The sequence below is a fragment of the Mytilus edulis genome, chromosome 14 (genome assembly GCF_963676685.1).
Source record: "Mytilus edulis chromosome 14, xbMytEdul2.2, whole genome shotgun sequence".
Taxonomy (NCBI): Eukaryota; Metazoa; Mollusca; class Bivalvia; order Mytilida; family Mytilidae; genus Mytilus; species Mytilus edulis.
In genome coordinates, this window is record NC_092357.1 from 526623 (window position 1) to 544197 (window position 17575).

Sequence of the window (17575 nt, forward strand, 5' to 3'; positions counted from 1 at the left end):
CATGCAGTCCAATTCACAGTACTTTAAACCAGCCTTTAATCCCAAGCAAAGTATTTACACTAGCCTTCGGTGTTTACAAGGTGGATTATTTTTAGACCAGTTTACTACAGACCTTGAAGCCTAAGCCTGAAAGGATGTGGTCCAGTTAACTCATGAAGAGTATGTACACTAGCCTTTAGTGTTTATAGTGGTCCAACATAATCACATCATGGTGTTTACAAGATGTTTTTTAGACCAGAATTTTAGAAGACCTTGAAGCCAAGTAGCCTGAAAGGATTTGGTCCAGCCAACTCATTCAGTCCAATTCACAGTACTTTAAACCAGCCTTTAGTCACATGAAGAGTATGTACACTAGCCTTTAGTGTTTATAGTGGTCCAATATAATCACATCATGGTGTTTACAAGATGTTTTTTAGACCAGAATTTTAGAAGACCTTGAAGCCAGGTAGCCTGAAAGGATTTGGTCAAGCCAACTCATTCAGTCCAATTCACAGTACTTTAAACTAGTCTTTAGTCACATGAAGAGTATGTACAATAGCCTTCAGTGTTTACAAGGTGGATTATTTTTAGACCAGATTACCACAGAATTTGAAGCCTAGCCTGAAAGGATGTGGTCCAGTTAACTCATTCAGACCCATTCACTTTACTTTTAACTAGCCTGTAGTCCAATGAACAGTATTTACAATAGCCTTCAGTGTTTACAAGGTGGATTATTTTTAGACCAGATTACCACAGACCTTGAAGCCTAGCCTGAAAGGATGTGGTCCAGTTAACTCATTCAGACCCATTCACTTTACTTTAAATTTACCCTTAATAGGCCCATAATATTGAAGCAACTACTGTGGATAAATTATTTTTCATGTTATTTTCATTTTCATAATTTTTTGTTGCATTCCAACTTTCATGGATTTCTGTTTACCAAAGAACCACCAATTTAAATATCCAACACATAACAAATCTTTTGTAGGAATGCATACATGCCCAAATTTGTCAAATCCACGACATAAAATATCCATGAAAATGCAAATTTTCTTCAAGACACTAAAATTGGTACTCAGAAATAATGAATACACAGTATGATACTTCAACACTTAAACCTAAACCATGTTTTTTGTTGACATATTTTTTCAGTTGGAAAGGGGGAGGGGGGCTATTTGGATGTGTCCCTGTTTGAATCATCCCCTAAAGACCCTCATTTATTTGTACACTTGACTTTAGACCAAATGAAGTGTTATTACTATTTCCGTGGTATTATAACAAAGTGCCAAAGACAGTACTTTAAAACCATATTATATGTGACTCAATTTAATATAAATGTCCTACATTAATAACCGTAACAAAAGAAGTCAGGATTATAAATGCAGGTTTGAATTTTTATAAATTTATTGTAGTATAATATGTGAGACCATTCAAGTGTAAAATTTGGTAATTTATAAAATATATTATAGAAATCATGGTAATGTCACTTTTACTATCAAATTACATGTAATAAGAATAGATGCATCAATTAATTGAAACAAATTAATTAATTTTAATGGATTCTCAACCTTTAAATATTCAAAAATGAAGAGTTATGAATGAGAAAGCAATGTGTTAAAATAGGGGTTACTAAGATCCCTTTTTTCTTAAATCAATTAAAATTGTTTTCTTTATTGCTTATTGATATTTTGTATAATACAAGGAATTTATATTATATATATATATAAAGATATGAACATTTGATAACATTTAAGTTGCAAATTTTGTTTCCCAATCCACTTTAAATATTTATAAACAACTTAAAACACTGTATCAATTAAATTTGGAGTAATTATTTAATTTGGAATTTAACTAAATCATGGATGTTAATAAGGAAAAAGTTCATATATTTTCAGTATTAAAGTTTGATAAAGGGCTATCGATCGAGAAAGATACCAGTATCTATTTGTGAAAAGACAAAAACAAAAGTAGTTCTGTGGCAAAATGAACTTTCCAAATGTGATGTACAAGATACAAGATGTTTATCAGAGGCCCAGAGGCAGAAAACATACAGAATTCTATTTTTAACACCTGTTATTCCTTCCATAACATAACTGTTATCAAGCTAAATTATTATAAAAACTTAAAGGTGATAATTTTACTTCTTTTACAAATCATCATTAAACAAATTGTACATTATATTAATTTACTTTAATTAAGATTTTCTACTTTCAATATTTCCCCTCAAACCATTATAAATAAATTTATAGTCGAAATAACAAAATCAAGCTTAAAACTAAGTAAATCAACTGTTTTCAAATTTAATTATCATAAAAATTTGATAATTTTACTTCTTATACAAATCAACATTAAACAAATCTAATTCCTACCTTTGTAAATAAATTAACTTTTTTAATATATTTGCTACTTTCACATTTCCCCAACCAAATTCAACCCCATAGTCGAAAAGACAAAATCAATCTTAAGACAATCATAATCTTGTTTACATGCCTTGAAATCAGATGTCTATATCAATTATCTTATAAAGTGAAATCTACTTCACAAAATTAAATTGTAAGATAAATATTTATTTTTCATGTTATCTGTAAAACCTTATGTAATTACATTATTACCTGCTATAGGTATAAGATCCACAGGTAATTTTATATTTTTCTGATGCACATCCAGGTAAATAAAAAATCCTAATTTAAATATTTAATTGTGAATCAATCATCCTATCAACACAGAAGTTATCTTATTAAACAGTTCTGACTCACAACGTTTTTATAAGTGAAATCTTCAAATCTCTCTAAGATAAACACTTTTAAGTTTCCGGAGGGCCTACAGGGGAATCTCGTAGAACATGTGACCTATGGCCTGAGACTTGTTATAGTATAAGTAGTCAAATCTGTACCAAACTAACCTTCTTTATGTGGTACAATTTTTTAAACATTTCCTGTTTTTATTCATTGTCTGTATGTTCGAGTTACAATGTCAGATTTTTCAGTTATCTCCCCTTAATAGAAAATTTGGATAGGACAAATTGTCTCCCCTGAATACTTGCATCTAAAATTTCATAATCTTTAAAATGCAAAATCTTAAGATTTCCATAAAGTTGCATTCACTGCTTACATACCAAAAATGCCAGTTTGATAATATTTCAGTTTCTTGGAACTAAATATCATAATAATAGTTTAAGCAGTTAAACAAAATGTTAAAACAAAAATAAATCACCCATTGTTTACCCCAATAGAAACAGAAATTGCAAAAAAAAAAAATGTGCAGCATATAAATAGATTTGTATTGATAGCTAGGTAACTAAGATATTAATTTACTGTTGTGCAAAATCTTGATAAGACATTAACATTTCTGACATGTTGCTATTTATCACACAAAACTCAAGGTGAAAGTCTAGTATCATCATAGTGTTAGAGTAGGGGGAGGAGTGTAGCTTTTATTTTACTCAAGGTGAAGGCCTTGTATTGTATCATCAAAGTGGTATAGAAGGGGAGGGGGAGGATTGTAATAAGAGAGTGCTCACCAATCAGGAAAGTATCTGGAAAACAGTTTTTCTTAATTATCAGTAAGATTCCATTAATGATTAACAGCTGTTTGTTATATATGTATGTCCAGTGACAAGTGTTTAATGATCTACAGCTGTTTGTCATATATGTATGTCCAGTGACAAGTGTTTAATGATCTACAGCTGTTTGTCATATATGTATGTCCAGTGACAAGTGTTTAATGATCTACAGCTGTTTGTCATATATGTATGTCCAGTGACAAGTGTTTAATGATTTACAGCTGTTTGTCATATATGTATGTCCAGTGACAAGTGTTTCATGATCTACAGCTGTTTGTCATATGTATGTCCAGTGACAAGTGTTTCATGCATTTAAGAATGATCAAGCAAGACAAAGGTCTCATTGGTAAACAAAACTCTCTTAAACCACTGAAAACTTGGTCTTAAATAAAAATACAAATACAAACACAGAGGACAGAATAAATGTCTACAACAATAAAAAGCAGCATCAAACATGCAGTCAGCTACTATCTGACAGCAATCTTGATTACCATCATCAGACTAAGAAAACTTGACAGCAGAAAGTTAACACTAATGATGTGTACTTTTATTTACAGTCATTCCCAGAGTATGAGTCTAAGAAAGTTCTCAGAATAGCTCACAGCATGACCCTAGCACTCTACAGATTCAGTCATCTAATATTGCTCATCACATCTCTAACAGTCTGCAGTCCACAGACACTTGTCTCTGAGAATAAGAATTAGCTATATAGAGGGGGGTTAGAGGGGTCCTGATCTTGAAATGCTGCACTTAAAAAATGAAATCCTGAGGTCTCAATTAAAAAAAAAAAATCCAGACATCCGAAATTCGAAAAAAGAATTCCTGAATCCCGACGTCCCAAACTACCGGTAGGTCCTGCCCCCCTCTATTTACTTTTCCCAGAAACGTGCGCCTGTGTGCAAATTTAGTCATAGGCTAACTCAGTGCTGAAAGTTCATCATTTATTTATAGATTTACAATCCTGTATGTCACCTATAGTGGATACACTTTTCTAAGGCCAGGATCCATATATTGTCAGAGTATCTGTCTTTATTTCAATATTTTAAAAAGCTCTCATTGCAAGGTCAGATCAAACCAATTTTAACCCAGATAAAGGAGGATTCCAATCAACTGTCACCTCCCCCTGGATTTGTCACTGGGGGATTCAAACCAACTGTCCCCCCCTCTGGATTTGTCACTGGGGGATTCCAACCAACTGTCCCCCCCCCTGGATTTGTCACTGGGGGATTCCAACCAACTGCCCCCCCCCCCTGGATTTGCCACTGGGGGATTCCAACCAACTGTCCCCCCCTGGATTTGTCACTGGGGGATTCCAACCAACTGCCCCCCCCTGGATTTGCCACTGGGGGATTCCAACCAATTGTCCCCCCCTGGATTTGTCACTGGGGGATTCCAACCAACTGTCCCCTCCCCCTGGATTTGTCACTGGGGGATTCCAACCAACTGTCCCCCCTGGATTTGTCACTGGGGGATTCCAACCAACTGTCCCCTCCCCCTGGATTTGTCACTGGGGGATTCCAACCAACTTCCCCCCCCCTGGATTTGCCACTGGGGGATTCCAACCAACTGTCCCCCCCCCTGGATTTGTCACTGGGGGATTCCAACCAACTGTCCCCTCCCCCTGGATTTGTCACTGGGGGATTCCAACCAACTGTCCCCCCCTGGATTTGTCACTGGGGGATTCCAACCAACTGTCCCCTCCCCCTGGATTCGCCACTGGGGGATTCCAACCAACTGTCACCTCCCCTGGATTTGCCACTGGGGGATTCCAACCAACTGTCACCTCCCCTGGATTTGCCACTGGGGGATTCCAATCAACTGTCACCTCCCCCTGGATTTGCCACTTGGGGATTCCAACCAACTGTCACCTCCCCTGGATTTGCCACTGGGGGATTCCAACCAACTGTCCCCCCTGGATTTACCACTGGGGGATTCCAACCAACTGCCCCCCCCCCCTGGATTTGCCACTGGGGGATTCCAACCAACTGTCACCTCCCCTGGATTTGCCACTGGGGGATTCCAACCAACTGCCCCCCCCTGGATTTACCACTGGGGGATTCCAACCAACTGTCCCCCCCCCTGGATTTGTCACTGATTAGTATCCTAATTTTTTCCCTAATAACAGTTTGAGAAATGAAGTTAGAACTCTCTATCTTCACACCAAACTTGAGAACTGAGTGTTACCAAAATTCTTATAATTGAACTTTAACAGATGCGGCAGCTCATAGAAATTATCAGAAATCATTAGAAAAGATCAGAAAATTAACAACTTTGTATTAAATCCCTAATGACTATACATTGTACATGTATTATATCTTCTTAAATGGTTCCTCGCTTAAAAACCATAGATGAAAGATACATTCTCTATTACTTGTGGACAATACCCACCTAGAAACAGATGCATGATAAATCATCTATTACTTAGGGACAGTCCCAGAAAGAGATGCAGAAAATAGATGTAGAAAAAACCATCTATTACTTATGGACAGTACCCACCTAGAAACAGATGCATGATAAATCATCTATTACTTAGGGACAGTCCCAGAAAGAGATGCAGAAAATAGATGTAGAAAAAACCATCTATTACTTATGGACAGTACCAACCCCAAAAAACAAATGCATGATATATTGAGAATTCCCTGTGTAGTACTAGACTGGATCCACCCAAAACCCATACAGGTTGATATTTAAGGACCAGATGTGAACTATTAATCACTTGCAGAAGATTGCACTGTTATCTCCCTACAGATCTGTCATGTTTTATGAATTCCTAGCATATATCAATACAATTGTAATCCTTTAATATAAAACAGGTTAACAAAAGTATGTAAAACATAAGATGGAATGGAGTAAACAGGCATGCAAGATCTGTAAAGAATGGAGTAAACAGGCATGCAAGATATGTAAAGAATGGGGTAAACAGGCATGCAAGATATGTAAAGAATTGGTACAACATGGCAAAGTTTTCTCTCTCCTTACATTGTTGATATGCCTCTACACATCAATCTCAGCTTTGCAGTGAAATATTCAAGTGTAAAAATGTCAGGACAAATTTTCTTGAGGGAATCATATCCAACAGAATAACAAACTACTAGTGTGACAAAAACACATAATAATGATATCCAACAGAATAACAAACTGCTAGTGTGACAAAAACACATATCCAACAGAATAACAAACTACTAGTGTGACAAAAACACATATCCAACAGAATAACAAACTACTAGTGTGACAAAAACACATATCCAACAGAATAACAAACTACTAGTGTGACAAAAACACATATCCAACAGAATAACAAACTACTAGTGTGACAAAAACACATATCCAACAGAATAACAAACTACTAGTGTGACAAAAACACATATCCAACAGAATAACAAACTACTAGTGTGACAAAAACACATATCCAACAGAATAACAAACTACTAGCGTGACAAAAACACATATCCAACAGAATAGCAAACTACTAGTGTGACAAAAACAAACATTAATATATTTCATGTAACAGGAATTCTACATGCTGGAGTGTGAATGGAAATTGAAAATGGAAATAATATGTATCAACAGTTATCTCCCTTTTATGAACATCTTCATTCAGAGATAAATGACACCAAAACCATGATATGAAACACGCCTTTTTAAAATAACCTTGAAAAAGTAAGACCAAATGTTTGGGTAGACATATATATAAATGGTAAAACCTTGAACCTACATATATTTAATCCCCAAAAATAACAAGGCACATGCTAACAGTTCAAAAATGTAAATACCTCACACCAGGAATTTTTCTATATATTGAAAGGTCTTATATATTTACCTTAATATACATGTACATAACGTTTTTTTTTAAATGCACATGTCTGACATTAAAATATAGTGGGTTAGAGAAAAAAATGAAATTCTAAGTGTCCCTTATTTTATTACGTTTTCATTTCGTCCTTAACATAAACATGTTTAACCCGCTGCAATTTTGCGCCTGTCCCAAGTCAGGAGCCTCTGGCTTTTGTTAGTCTTGTATGATTTTTAATTTTAGTTTCTTGTATTTAATTCGGAGATTAGTATGACGTCCATTATCACTGTAATAGTATACATATTTTTTAAGGGGCCAGCTGAAGGACGCCTACGGGTGCGGGAGTTTCACGCTATATAGAAAACCCACTGGTGGCCTTCGACTGTTGTCTGCTCTATGGTCGGGTTGTTGTCGCTTTGACACATTCCCCATTTCCTTTCTCAATTTCATTGATGTGGTTCAAAAGTGTTTCTTGATTCTTGTTTTGTTTTATAGAATTTACAGTGTCCTATTTTATGACTTTAAGTATTATTCTTATTTCTTAGATGACAGATTTTTACATTTGGAGCCCTTTATTAAAAACATTAGTGTTTTCTATTATAATTACTATTTCACTTACCTCCCTTTAAAAATCAATTTAGTTTCACTTGAAAAAGAGTTATCTCCCTTCAATGTAGAAACCAGAAGCAATAATACAGTAAACAAATTACTGTCCTCAATATTTTACTGGTGCCATTTGTTCCAAAATCATGAATGGAAAAGATAATTATCCCCATAAATGCTCACTTAGCCAAAATAGAGTTTACTTTTAAATTCAAATTTACACAGAAGATAAACCATATCAGAACTCATTTCAAATTATTTAAGTTTTTACCGTTATCCAAAGGTAATTATGGCGTTCACTATTATAAACTTGAAGTGTCTTATCTCTGTAATACTTTTAATTGTCAACAACTTTAATAAATTGCTACCCATATTAAATGTCTGTCAGTTTATTTTACACAAGGCTTAGTGATTTCGGCAATCAATTTCCCAAACAAGGACACTTTATAATAGGCCAAATAAAATCTCAATCTACACAAAAGTTATTTCAGGTTAAGCATACATGTATATATTCTATGGTATCAAATATATCTCATGTAGTTTTCTTTGTAAAATGATAATGCAATATTTGGCAATATTTTTACAGAAATGGTCTTCAGTTATAAAAAGTCATGATAGTTGAGAATTTCCAAGGATTTTAAAAAGATTGTATCTTGACCAATGTAGCTTTCTTTTTTTTTCTGTATCTATGAAAAAAACATAACCATGAAAACTCAACTTTGTCCAATGAACCATGAAAATGAGGTAAAGGTCAATGTTCATGTGAAAGACAGAAACTAGATAACATAAGGCATCTATACACAAAGTATGAAGCATTCACGTCTTCCACCTTCCAAAATATAAAACAATTCAGTAGTTAGTTAACATCACTGCTGCTGCCGTCAAGTGACAAAAGTTGCAGGCACAACAAAACTCATGAAGAACTACATATGACAAAAGGTACTTCAAAATAATAGGAATTTCTCAATTTTATGAAAAAGCAACATCTGCAGGTAACTTACACAATAAGGGAAAATTTGATACAAATAAATTATTTCAGTGGCCTTAAACAAATATTTAGGACTTTTTAATATACTAATTTTCTTGTGCGTTAGAACTCATTAAGAAATCTTCCAGTTATGTTGACCGAGAAATTATGTTTTAAATCCTTATGAAAACTTAGTGTAAAATTTAAATTAACTTCCAAACAAACATTTTCTTTTTCCATTCATACATTTAAATGTTTTCTATAGCGGAATTTTTGTAAATCAAATTCAATATTTAGTTTCCTTTGCGTTCACTCAACTGAAACTGAAATACACAAGTTATGAAACCTGACATCCTAATCAGGCTATTGGATTGGAAGATAACAAGGGGACAGCCAAAAACCCAAAGTCAAAGAAACACCAAAAACAGTCCACAAAACACTAAAAAGACAACTAAAGATGGGACAACACTTATATAAACATAAGAAGATGGGGAATAATTGCAAATAAGATAACTTTCCACAAGAGACCAAATGGCATAGAGGTTAACAACTAAGGAAGACTGTATGATCTTCCATAATGATGTATACACAAAACAATGTATGGAAAAAATATGATTCAAACATATATAAAAATTGTGATATCAGTTTACAATAAATAATGCAACTATTCCTTTATAACTGAATTTTAAACTTTAGTCCCAATAGGATAAATATACACTCATTTAACCTACGGTCTACCTATAAACTTAGTATATTCTTAAATGAGTCAGCTTAATTCTAATAAAATGATTTTGTCAAATACATTAGAATATATATCCTAAACTATAAAGTTACTTCCACAATTAAAAGTATTAAAACACCTCATTAAATTTCTAGTTTCAAATGACTGTAATATAATAATTTAAGATGTATGGAGGCTTACATAAATATTCAAAATGTATTTAAGAATTAGGATAAGCCTAAGAACTAACAGAATACAGATTAAAATATTTGTAGCTGATTGTTGCATATAAATTCTAGCCTATACAAGTGAGAGATTAAGCTAGCTTAGATAAAACCAGGTTTAATCCAAGGAAATACCTGCACCAAGTCAGGATTATGAAGGTTGTTTTTACATTCGTTCAAGATGTGTTTGAGCTTTTGATTTGTAGTTTGAGGACTTTCCGTTACATATTTTCCTTGGAGTTCAGGTTTTTTGTTAATTCTAGGTATACTTTTTACTAAAATACCAGTTATCAATTATTATACTATATGATATCTGGAAGCTGTAAAAGAGGGATAAAAGATACCAGAGGGAGAGTCAAACTCATAGATAGAAAATAAACTGACAACGCCATGGCTAAAAATAAAAAGTCAAACAGACATTCAATAGTACAGAAGACACAACATAGAAAACTAAAGACTAAGCAACATGAACCCCAACAAAAACTGGGGGTGATCTCAGGTGCTCTGGAAGGGTAAGCAGATCCTGCTCCACATGTTGCTTATGTTATTACAAATCCGGTAAATAAATTCAGTAGGTCACATTTGTGAAAAGGGAAGGGTATTGTAGTGTTGACGTAAGGAACATATCCCATATCATACGATCTGTGAAACAGTTATTCCATAAGGCATAACGGTCAACAACCTAACTACGCAATATCTTATAACAAATCAAGATGTTCAATACAAAATTGGTTATCTAGACGTGTTATGAAATCTTGGTAAATAATCACTCAATATGGAGCTCTACCATTTCTCATTGATTTATGTCAGTGTTTCAATTATCTAAGACTATGAAGACTATCTCCGTTTAATTAATTTACAACTTGTGCAAATGTATATTACAAACAATTAATAACTAGTAAAACATTGAGCTTTATATAGCTTTCCATAATAAAAGCTATTAATAATAATTAAGAACAAATCCTTGGTAATTTCAAATTTTGACAGTTATATTTTTTAAGAGCTGGTTAAGGCTGAGCAATTAATCTTTTGAATAAGTTAAGTAACAGAAAATATAACTAAAACCCCAATATAATTAAGGTTCAAATATAAATTGCAAGGATAAAGAAAATCACACATTTAAAAATAACCAACTTGTACCTGAATTCCATTAACTACATGTAAATAAAAGAATACACTTGTTAACATGCTTAAGGATGTGAAGTAATAATTTTACCTAAAAGTCAGTTTTTGAATAACTCAAATATCTGAAAATTTAATTTAAAGCTAATTATAATCAAATTTTAGAGGTAAATAAAAACAGCAATTAATGAATTACAAAAAAAAACTAACCTGAATATATCTGTAATGAAATTTGACAGACGACTTGATTAAATCCTCACAAACTACGGGTAATTTAGCTAAGTCGCAGATCTACCTTAAATTGCATGTCTGAGTATTATAGATTTCACATAAAAAGACGTCAGTTTCATATCTACAAAGGTATGTCTGAAAACCGATAAATACAATGCTATCACTATCTTACAGAGATTTAATAAGTCAATATGTATTTTTAAGATGATCAAAGATTTAGGCCATTCAAACAAATTGTTCATGTTTAAAGCAACTGACTTTTAATTTTTATGCATTAAAGAAAATCTGGATGCTAAGCCCCTCCCATCACAATCACTTCAAAACATTATGAGAAAAAATGTATACTCTTAATTCATTCACATGTAAGTATACTAGTGTAATAGATGTGCCTTGATGTGTCTAGGTTAATTCCCCTTAATTTGGACAGATTAATTATTTAGTATTTAAATGTTTATTTTAGGTTTGATTTGGTTTAAATAGAGTAGGATAAAAGTAAAGAATGTTAATTTAACTGTTTTAGTATTTAACTTTTGATGTTTTTATAATGTTTTAAGAATATTCATTTATTTAAGTTTTCTTCAGTACCTTTTATGTTAAAGTTCTCCTGATTAATGACAAGTTTAGGATATCATAATAATATCATAAACAAAACTCAAATTGGTTTTTCTAAGAAAGCTCGCACTTCGGATCACATTTTTGTACTAAAATGTCTCATAGAAAAATATGTTAAAAGAGGCAAAGGTAAATTGTATGTATGTTTTGTAGATTTTCGCAAGGCCTTTGACAAGGTTATTCATATTGGTATATTATACAAATTATTACAGCATACAAATAATGGTATTTTTTATAACATTTTGAAATCTATGTATAGTAACGACAAAGTGTGTGTTAAAGTAGAAGACAAAATAACTGATTTTTTTAGATATAATGTTGGTGTACGACAAGGTGACGTTTTGAGTCCCACATTGTTTAAACTGTTTATTAATGATTTGCCAGATATATTATCTAACAATTATGATGATGTCAATTTAAATGATGAAAAGATACCATGTCTACTTTATGCTGATGATCTTGTATTAATATCTGACTCAAAAGAAGGGCTTCAGAAGAGACTTGATACTTTGTGCACATTCTGCAAAGATTGGTGTATGGAAATAAATGTGAAGAAAACCAAGATTATAATATTCAATAGGAGTGGTAGACTCCTTAATGAAAATTTTAATGTAGGAAATAATTCTATTGAATGTGTTAAACAACACAAATATCTTGGCATAGTCATCCAAAATACTGGAAACTTTAATGAAGCCAGGAAACAATTATTCCAAAAAGGTCAAAAGGCCAGTTTTAAACTTTATAAAGATTTGAAATCATCTAATCCTCCTATTAAAACTCTTTTGCATTTATTTGATCACTGTATACAGCCAATTGTAACTTATGGTTGTGAAAATTGGGGTGTTATTAACATTACTTCTAAAAGGAAAAATTTGTCCCTTTATGACATATTTAAAGATTGGGAGTTTGAGAAGCTAAATTTAAAATTTTGTAAGTATATTATTGGTGTTACAAAGATGTGCACAAATGTAGCAGTCCTGTCTGAATTGGGTAGATATCCTCTTTATATAAATTTGCTAACACATATGTTTATGTATTGGCATAGACTAGAGAATTCTCCATCTGATTTATTGAAAAATGCTTATGCTGAGTTAAAAATGATAGAAAGTAAAGGTCAAACCAGTTCCAATAATTCATGGCTCTCTAATATCATTTTCTACAGTGAAAAATTGGGTATTGACCTAAATATATGTAAAAATCTAGGAAAAAATAAATTTAAAAACTTATTGAAAAAACAGCTCAAATCAAATTTTCAAAATGATTGGGAGAAAATGCGAGATTTTTATTTACAGAATCAAGGCAAATTGGACACTTATTTTTCATTCAAAAAGTCATTTGACTATGAAAATTATTTAGATTTAAAGCACCCACAAAAACATTTATTAACAAAATACAGACTTAGCAATCACTGTTTAAGAATAGAAACTGGCAGACATGAACGAATTACCAATGTATGTGGTAAATATGAAATATTACCTCGACATGAGAGGATATGTTTATATTGTAATACAAATTGTATTGAAAATGAAATGCACTTTCTTCTGGAATGCCCTATTTACAATAACCTCAGAAGAGATATCACTGATTATATAAAAAAATACCCCAGTTTAGATAGTTTAAATATAAATGATCTTTTTTCATGGATCATGATTAATGAAGATAGCAGATTTCTATCTATTTTATGTGCATACCTGGATAAAGGCCTGCAACTAAGAAAATCAGAAAATTAGTTAGATACTCTAAAATATATCAAAATTATCTCCCCTTGACCACTGATCCTTTCTTCATGCATTTGAATTTCAATTATTATTTTATGTTTCTTTAATCACTCTGTAATGTTTATGTCATGTTGTAATTAATGTTATGCTCTTAATGGGCCCTTTAATTTGGAAAAATAAAAAAAATATTGTATTGTATATTGTATTGTATATTGTATAATATTGTATAATATTGTATTTGATATTCAGTCGGAGTCGGCCTTGCACAGGCCTCCAAATACTCGCCGGACTCATCAGCCCACCCGAGTTCAGAGTTAGTCACCACTTCGGTGCAGTTCGCCAGAGTTAGTCACCCTTTTTTGGTGCAATTTTACTACTTTAAAACACAACGCGAAGCAAATTTACTTTATTTTACTTAAAAGACTAACTCTGCCATCGAAACCACCCTCAAAAACGTTGTTTGATTTGATTGTGTTTTCCTTTAGATGTTGGTTGGTTTAGATTGTTGCTCAGTTTCTTGTTTGTATAGGTTTATTTATGAGTTTGCTCATTTATTTGGATTTTTAACCTTTCTGAACAAGTTTTATTGTTTTGAATTTGTTTAGTTTGGTTATAGTGTTCCTTTTGTGACTTTTATAAGTCATGGCAGAAATCTATTGAGTGGCAGAAAGTTTATGTGTGAAGACAACCACCTGATAAAGTAAGCAGTTCTTGTTATCAAGAATACCTTTCTTACTTTTTGTACAACGTTTGAACTTTGATCATCTTGAACCCGGAATCACATGTTATACGTGATTCCGTGAGATCTACATCGGTGGACTAAACCTGGTACAACGTTGGACTTTTTAGAACCCGAAAACACACGTTTAAAGTGTTTTCGTGAGAACAACAATTGGTGGACTATACCTGGTACAACTTGGACCATGCAGATTATCAGTATTAACATTCCGTTTCCGTTTGAATCTAGAACTGTGTTTTATAGAATGCTGTATAACTGTGTCCGTTTACATTTATATTCTATGGACCGTACTTTATAATTTGTGTTTATCGCCTATTCCTGGACATTTATACTGTGTGGAACTTTTCCTATGGTTGGACCGTGTGATTATTTGACATTTTTGTGACATTTATTGACATTTTTTGTGCATTGATTTATATTGTTTATTGGTTTTTTTACCACATCTATTTTAAATAGTTCTGTTCCCAAATATTAATTTCTTTAATATTTGTCCTAAGGGGGGAGGATTGTAATAGATGTGCCTTGATGTGTCTAGGTTAATTCCCCTTAATTTGGACAGATTAATTATTTAGTATTTAAATGTTTATTTTAGGTTTGATTTGGTTTAAATAGAGTAGGATAAAAGTAAAGAATGTTAATTTAACTGTTTTAGTATTTAACTTTTGATGTTTTTATAATGTTTTAAGAATATTCATTTATTTAAGTTTTCTTCAGTACCTTTTATGTTAAAGTTCTCCTGATTAATGACAAGTTTAGGATATCATTTGATATTCAGTCGGAGTCGGCCTTGCACAGGCCTCCAAATACTCGCCGGACTCATCAGCCCACCCGAGTTCAGAGTTAGTCACCACTTCGGTGCAGTTCGCCAGAATTAGTCACCCTTTTTTGGTGCAATTTTACTACTTTAAAACACAACGCAAGCAAATTTACTTTATTTTACTTAAAAGACTAACTCTGGGAACACTCTATTTTTCAATTTTACATTTGAAATTACTTTATTTTTGAACTTCATTTAAGACAGTTTTTTTACTCCTGTTTATTTCCGACTTTGTTTAAATTCATGCAATTATTGTACATTTGTAAATAAAATATAGTTTTCATTTGATTTATTGTCTGTTATTCAGCCATAATCTGATATCAGGTATCCTGATGGTCGAATAGGGGCGAAGTACTGGCCGCTACACGTCCCGGGAGGTGTCGTCACCGACCCCCTCCGTTACACTAGTACTTTAAAAGCTACATTTAAGTTTTTGTAGAAAATATTTTGTAACAAGAGCCCCTGACTTTAGATATTAGGACCTTCACCGGCTTGAATCAAATTAATCATATTCTAAGCCCTTACCTCTAATTGTATTTAGAGACCCATAAAAGGTTAATCAGTTAAAATGTATCATGGTTATCTAACCAGTCAAATCTGATTGAACATTTCATTTCATACAAGTTCTTTTTTAATGGAATAGAGATGGAAAACAGGGAATGTGTCTAAGAGACAACAATCAGATCAGATCTGAGAGCAGAAACCAGTTCAAGGCCACCAATGGGTCTTCAAAGCAGCAAGAAAAACCAATATTGAAAAAAATCCTTGAGATAAGAAAACACTAATTAAAATGTTGAATTTTGTCCAAATATATTTGTTGACAAATTTTATTCATCATTTTGTTATAAAGCCATTGAGACTTGATAGTTGATAAATAAAATAAAGTGCCTTTAGCTATAAATTGTCATCAAGTACCTATCATACCCTCTAATATTGATAGACAATAACAAAATTCAAAAATAACCAGCTATTGATTTTGACATCATATTCATAGCAAACCACAGTATATCCCAAACTTTGTCTGACCCACAAAATGTCAGACACATAAAAAAGTCATTTAGTCAGACTGAAATTATCAGACATTTTAGTTGAAAATATAGAATTAGAAGAAAACATCTATTTTCTTTTTCTATAAAATTTCTATTTTGGTCAGTTTGGCACAGACTGAATGCAACAACATACAATATCACACACACAAAAAAAACCATCTCGAAACTGAAAAATGTTCTAAATGAAGCAACATACAAACTAATGAATAAATAGTGGCATCTGAAAGCATAAAGTTTTATGAGACTGAGAATAGTACCTTGAAAAGTCAGAATAAAACAACTCACAGAACTTCAAATTAAACAAAATCAGAAAAGTACAAGACGTATAAACCATTGTTAAGTGCAAGAAACGTAAATGTATTTTTAGCCCAGATTTTTAGATACCTTTATCTCGATAGCCACACTTCTGCCAGAATATTGCTGTGAGCATGGTAAACAGTATAATGTTAGGATACAGGTACTTTTTACAATTTTTTTTTTTTAATTCATGGATAAGTGGATTATAATCCTATGGAGTTTTAAAATATACACTTAAAAATAAGGATAAGTCTTAAGATTACCAGTGAGACAACTATCTACAAAAGTTCAAATGATGTAACCCATTATAAGCAACAAAAATTGGCCAATGGAAAAAGTATATTTTTTAGATTAAAACACAGCATCACAGGTAATGCTTCAAACTGTTCTTCCCCTTGTAGTAAAGTCATTCTGAGGCACTACATATCTTGTCATTATAAAGTAACAAGTTTACATTTTTAAAGTTCACAGAACTTTACAAACAGTTAAAATAAAATTATAAAGGTATTGGATTTTAAAAATATCTATATTAAAGAGTGGACAGTAAACCAATTAGTATTCATTGCTGATTTAAAATATCATATGATTTATTATTCAAGCACAAGAAATAAACCTGTGCATCATGGAATCAAAGGGAAATAATCCAATCTAGAATTGAAAGTGATTTTCAATAACTTTTTGGTTAATTCATATAAGCAAATCAGCAGATAAGGTCGGCATTGGGTCCTTTAGCTCACAAAACACATTGGAACCTTACCCATTTCACCCTGGATTCCTTAGCACCCTATTCGCTATACACCTTATCGCTAAACCTGGCTGACCCGGCCGCTTGAACTTTTGACGCATACAACAATCACTTTTCCGTTGTGGCGTCAGATATTTTGTTTTATGACGTCAAAATTTTAAGGAAAACTGTGTGAAATCCAGAAATGGCAAACAAATAGCAATAAGGTGTATTGTTAATTCAAATACAGGTTGAATTATTAGATGTATTTTCAGATTTTAAAAAGGGTGTGAACACACTTAGGGTGCAATGGTGTGGGGTGTGAACGTGGAAGGGGGAAACATAAATAGGAGTTACCTAGTTTGACTACTAAGAGTAAGACCACTCGCATGTTCAGCCCCTGTGGCCTGTTTCACT

The 17575-nt window shown here is 32.6% G+C and overlaps 1 protein-coding gene across 14 annotated transcripts in view; it reads right to left on the minus strand.

Moving 5' to 3' along the window:
- The window catches only part of LOC139503095 (platelet binding protein GspB-like), a 130610-nt gene that overhangs the window by 106070 nt on the left and 6965 nt on the right, over nucleotides 1–17575 (minus strand). For 2 of the 14 annotated variants that reach the window (XM_071292787.1, XM_071292784.1), the window contains exon 1: nucleotides 11182–11390. The exons of 10 other annotated variants lie outside the window; for them this stretch is intronic. The gene's annotated coding sequence lies outside the window, so the exon portion shown is untranslated. Of the gene's footprint in view, nucleotides 1–2591; nucleotides 2855–11181; nucleotides 11391–17575 lie in introns of those variants that run through there. 2 more of the 14 variants (XM_071292786.1, XM_071292783.1) reach the window with 1 other exon arrangement.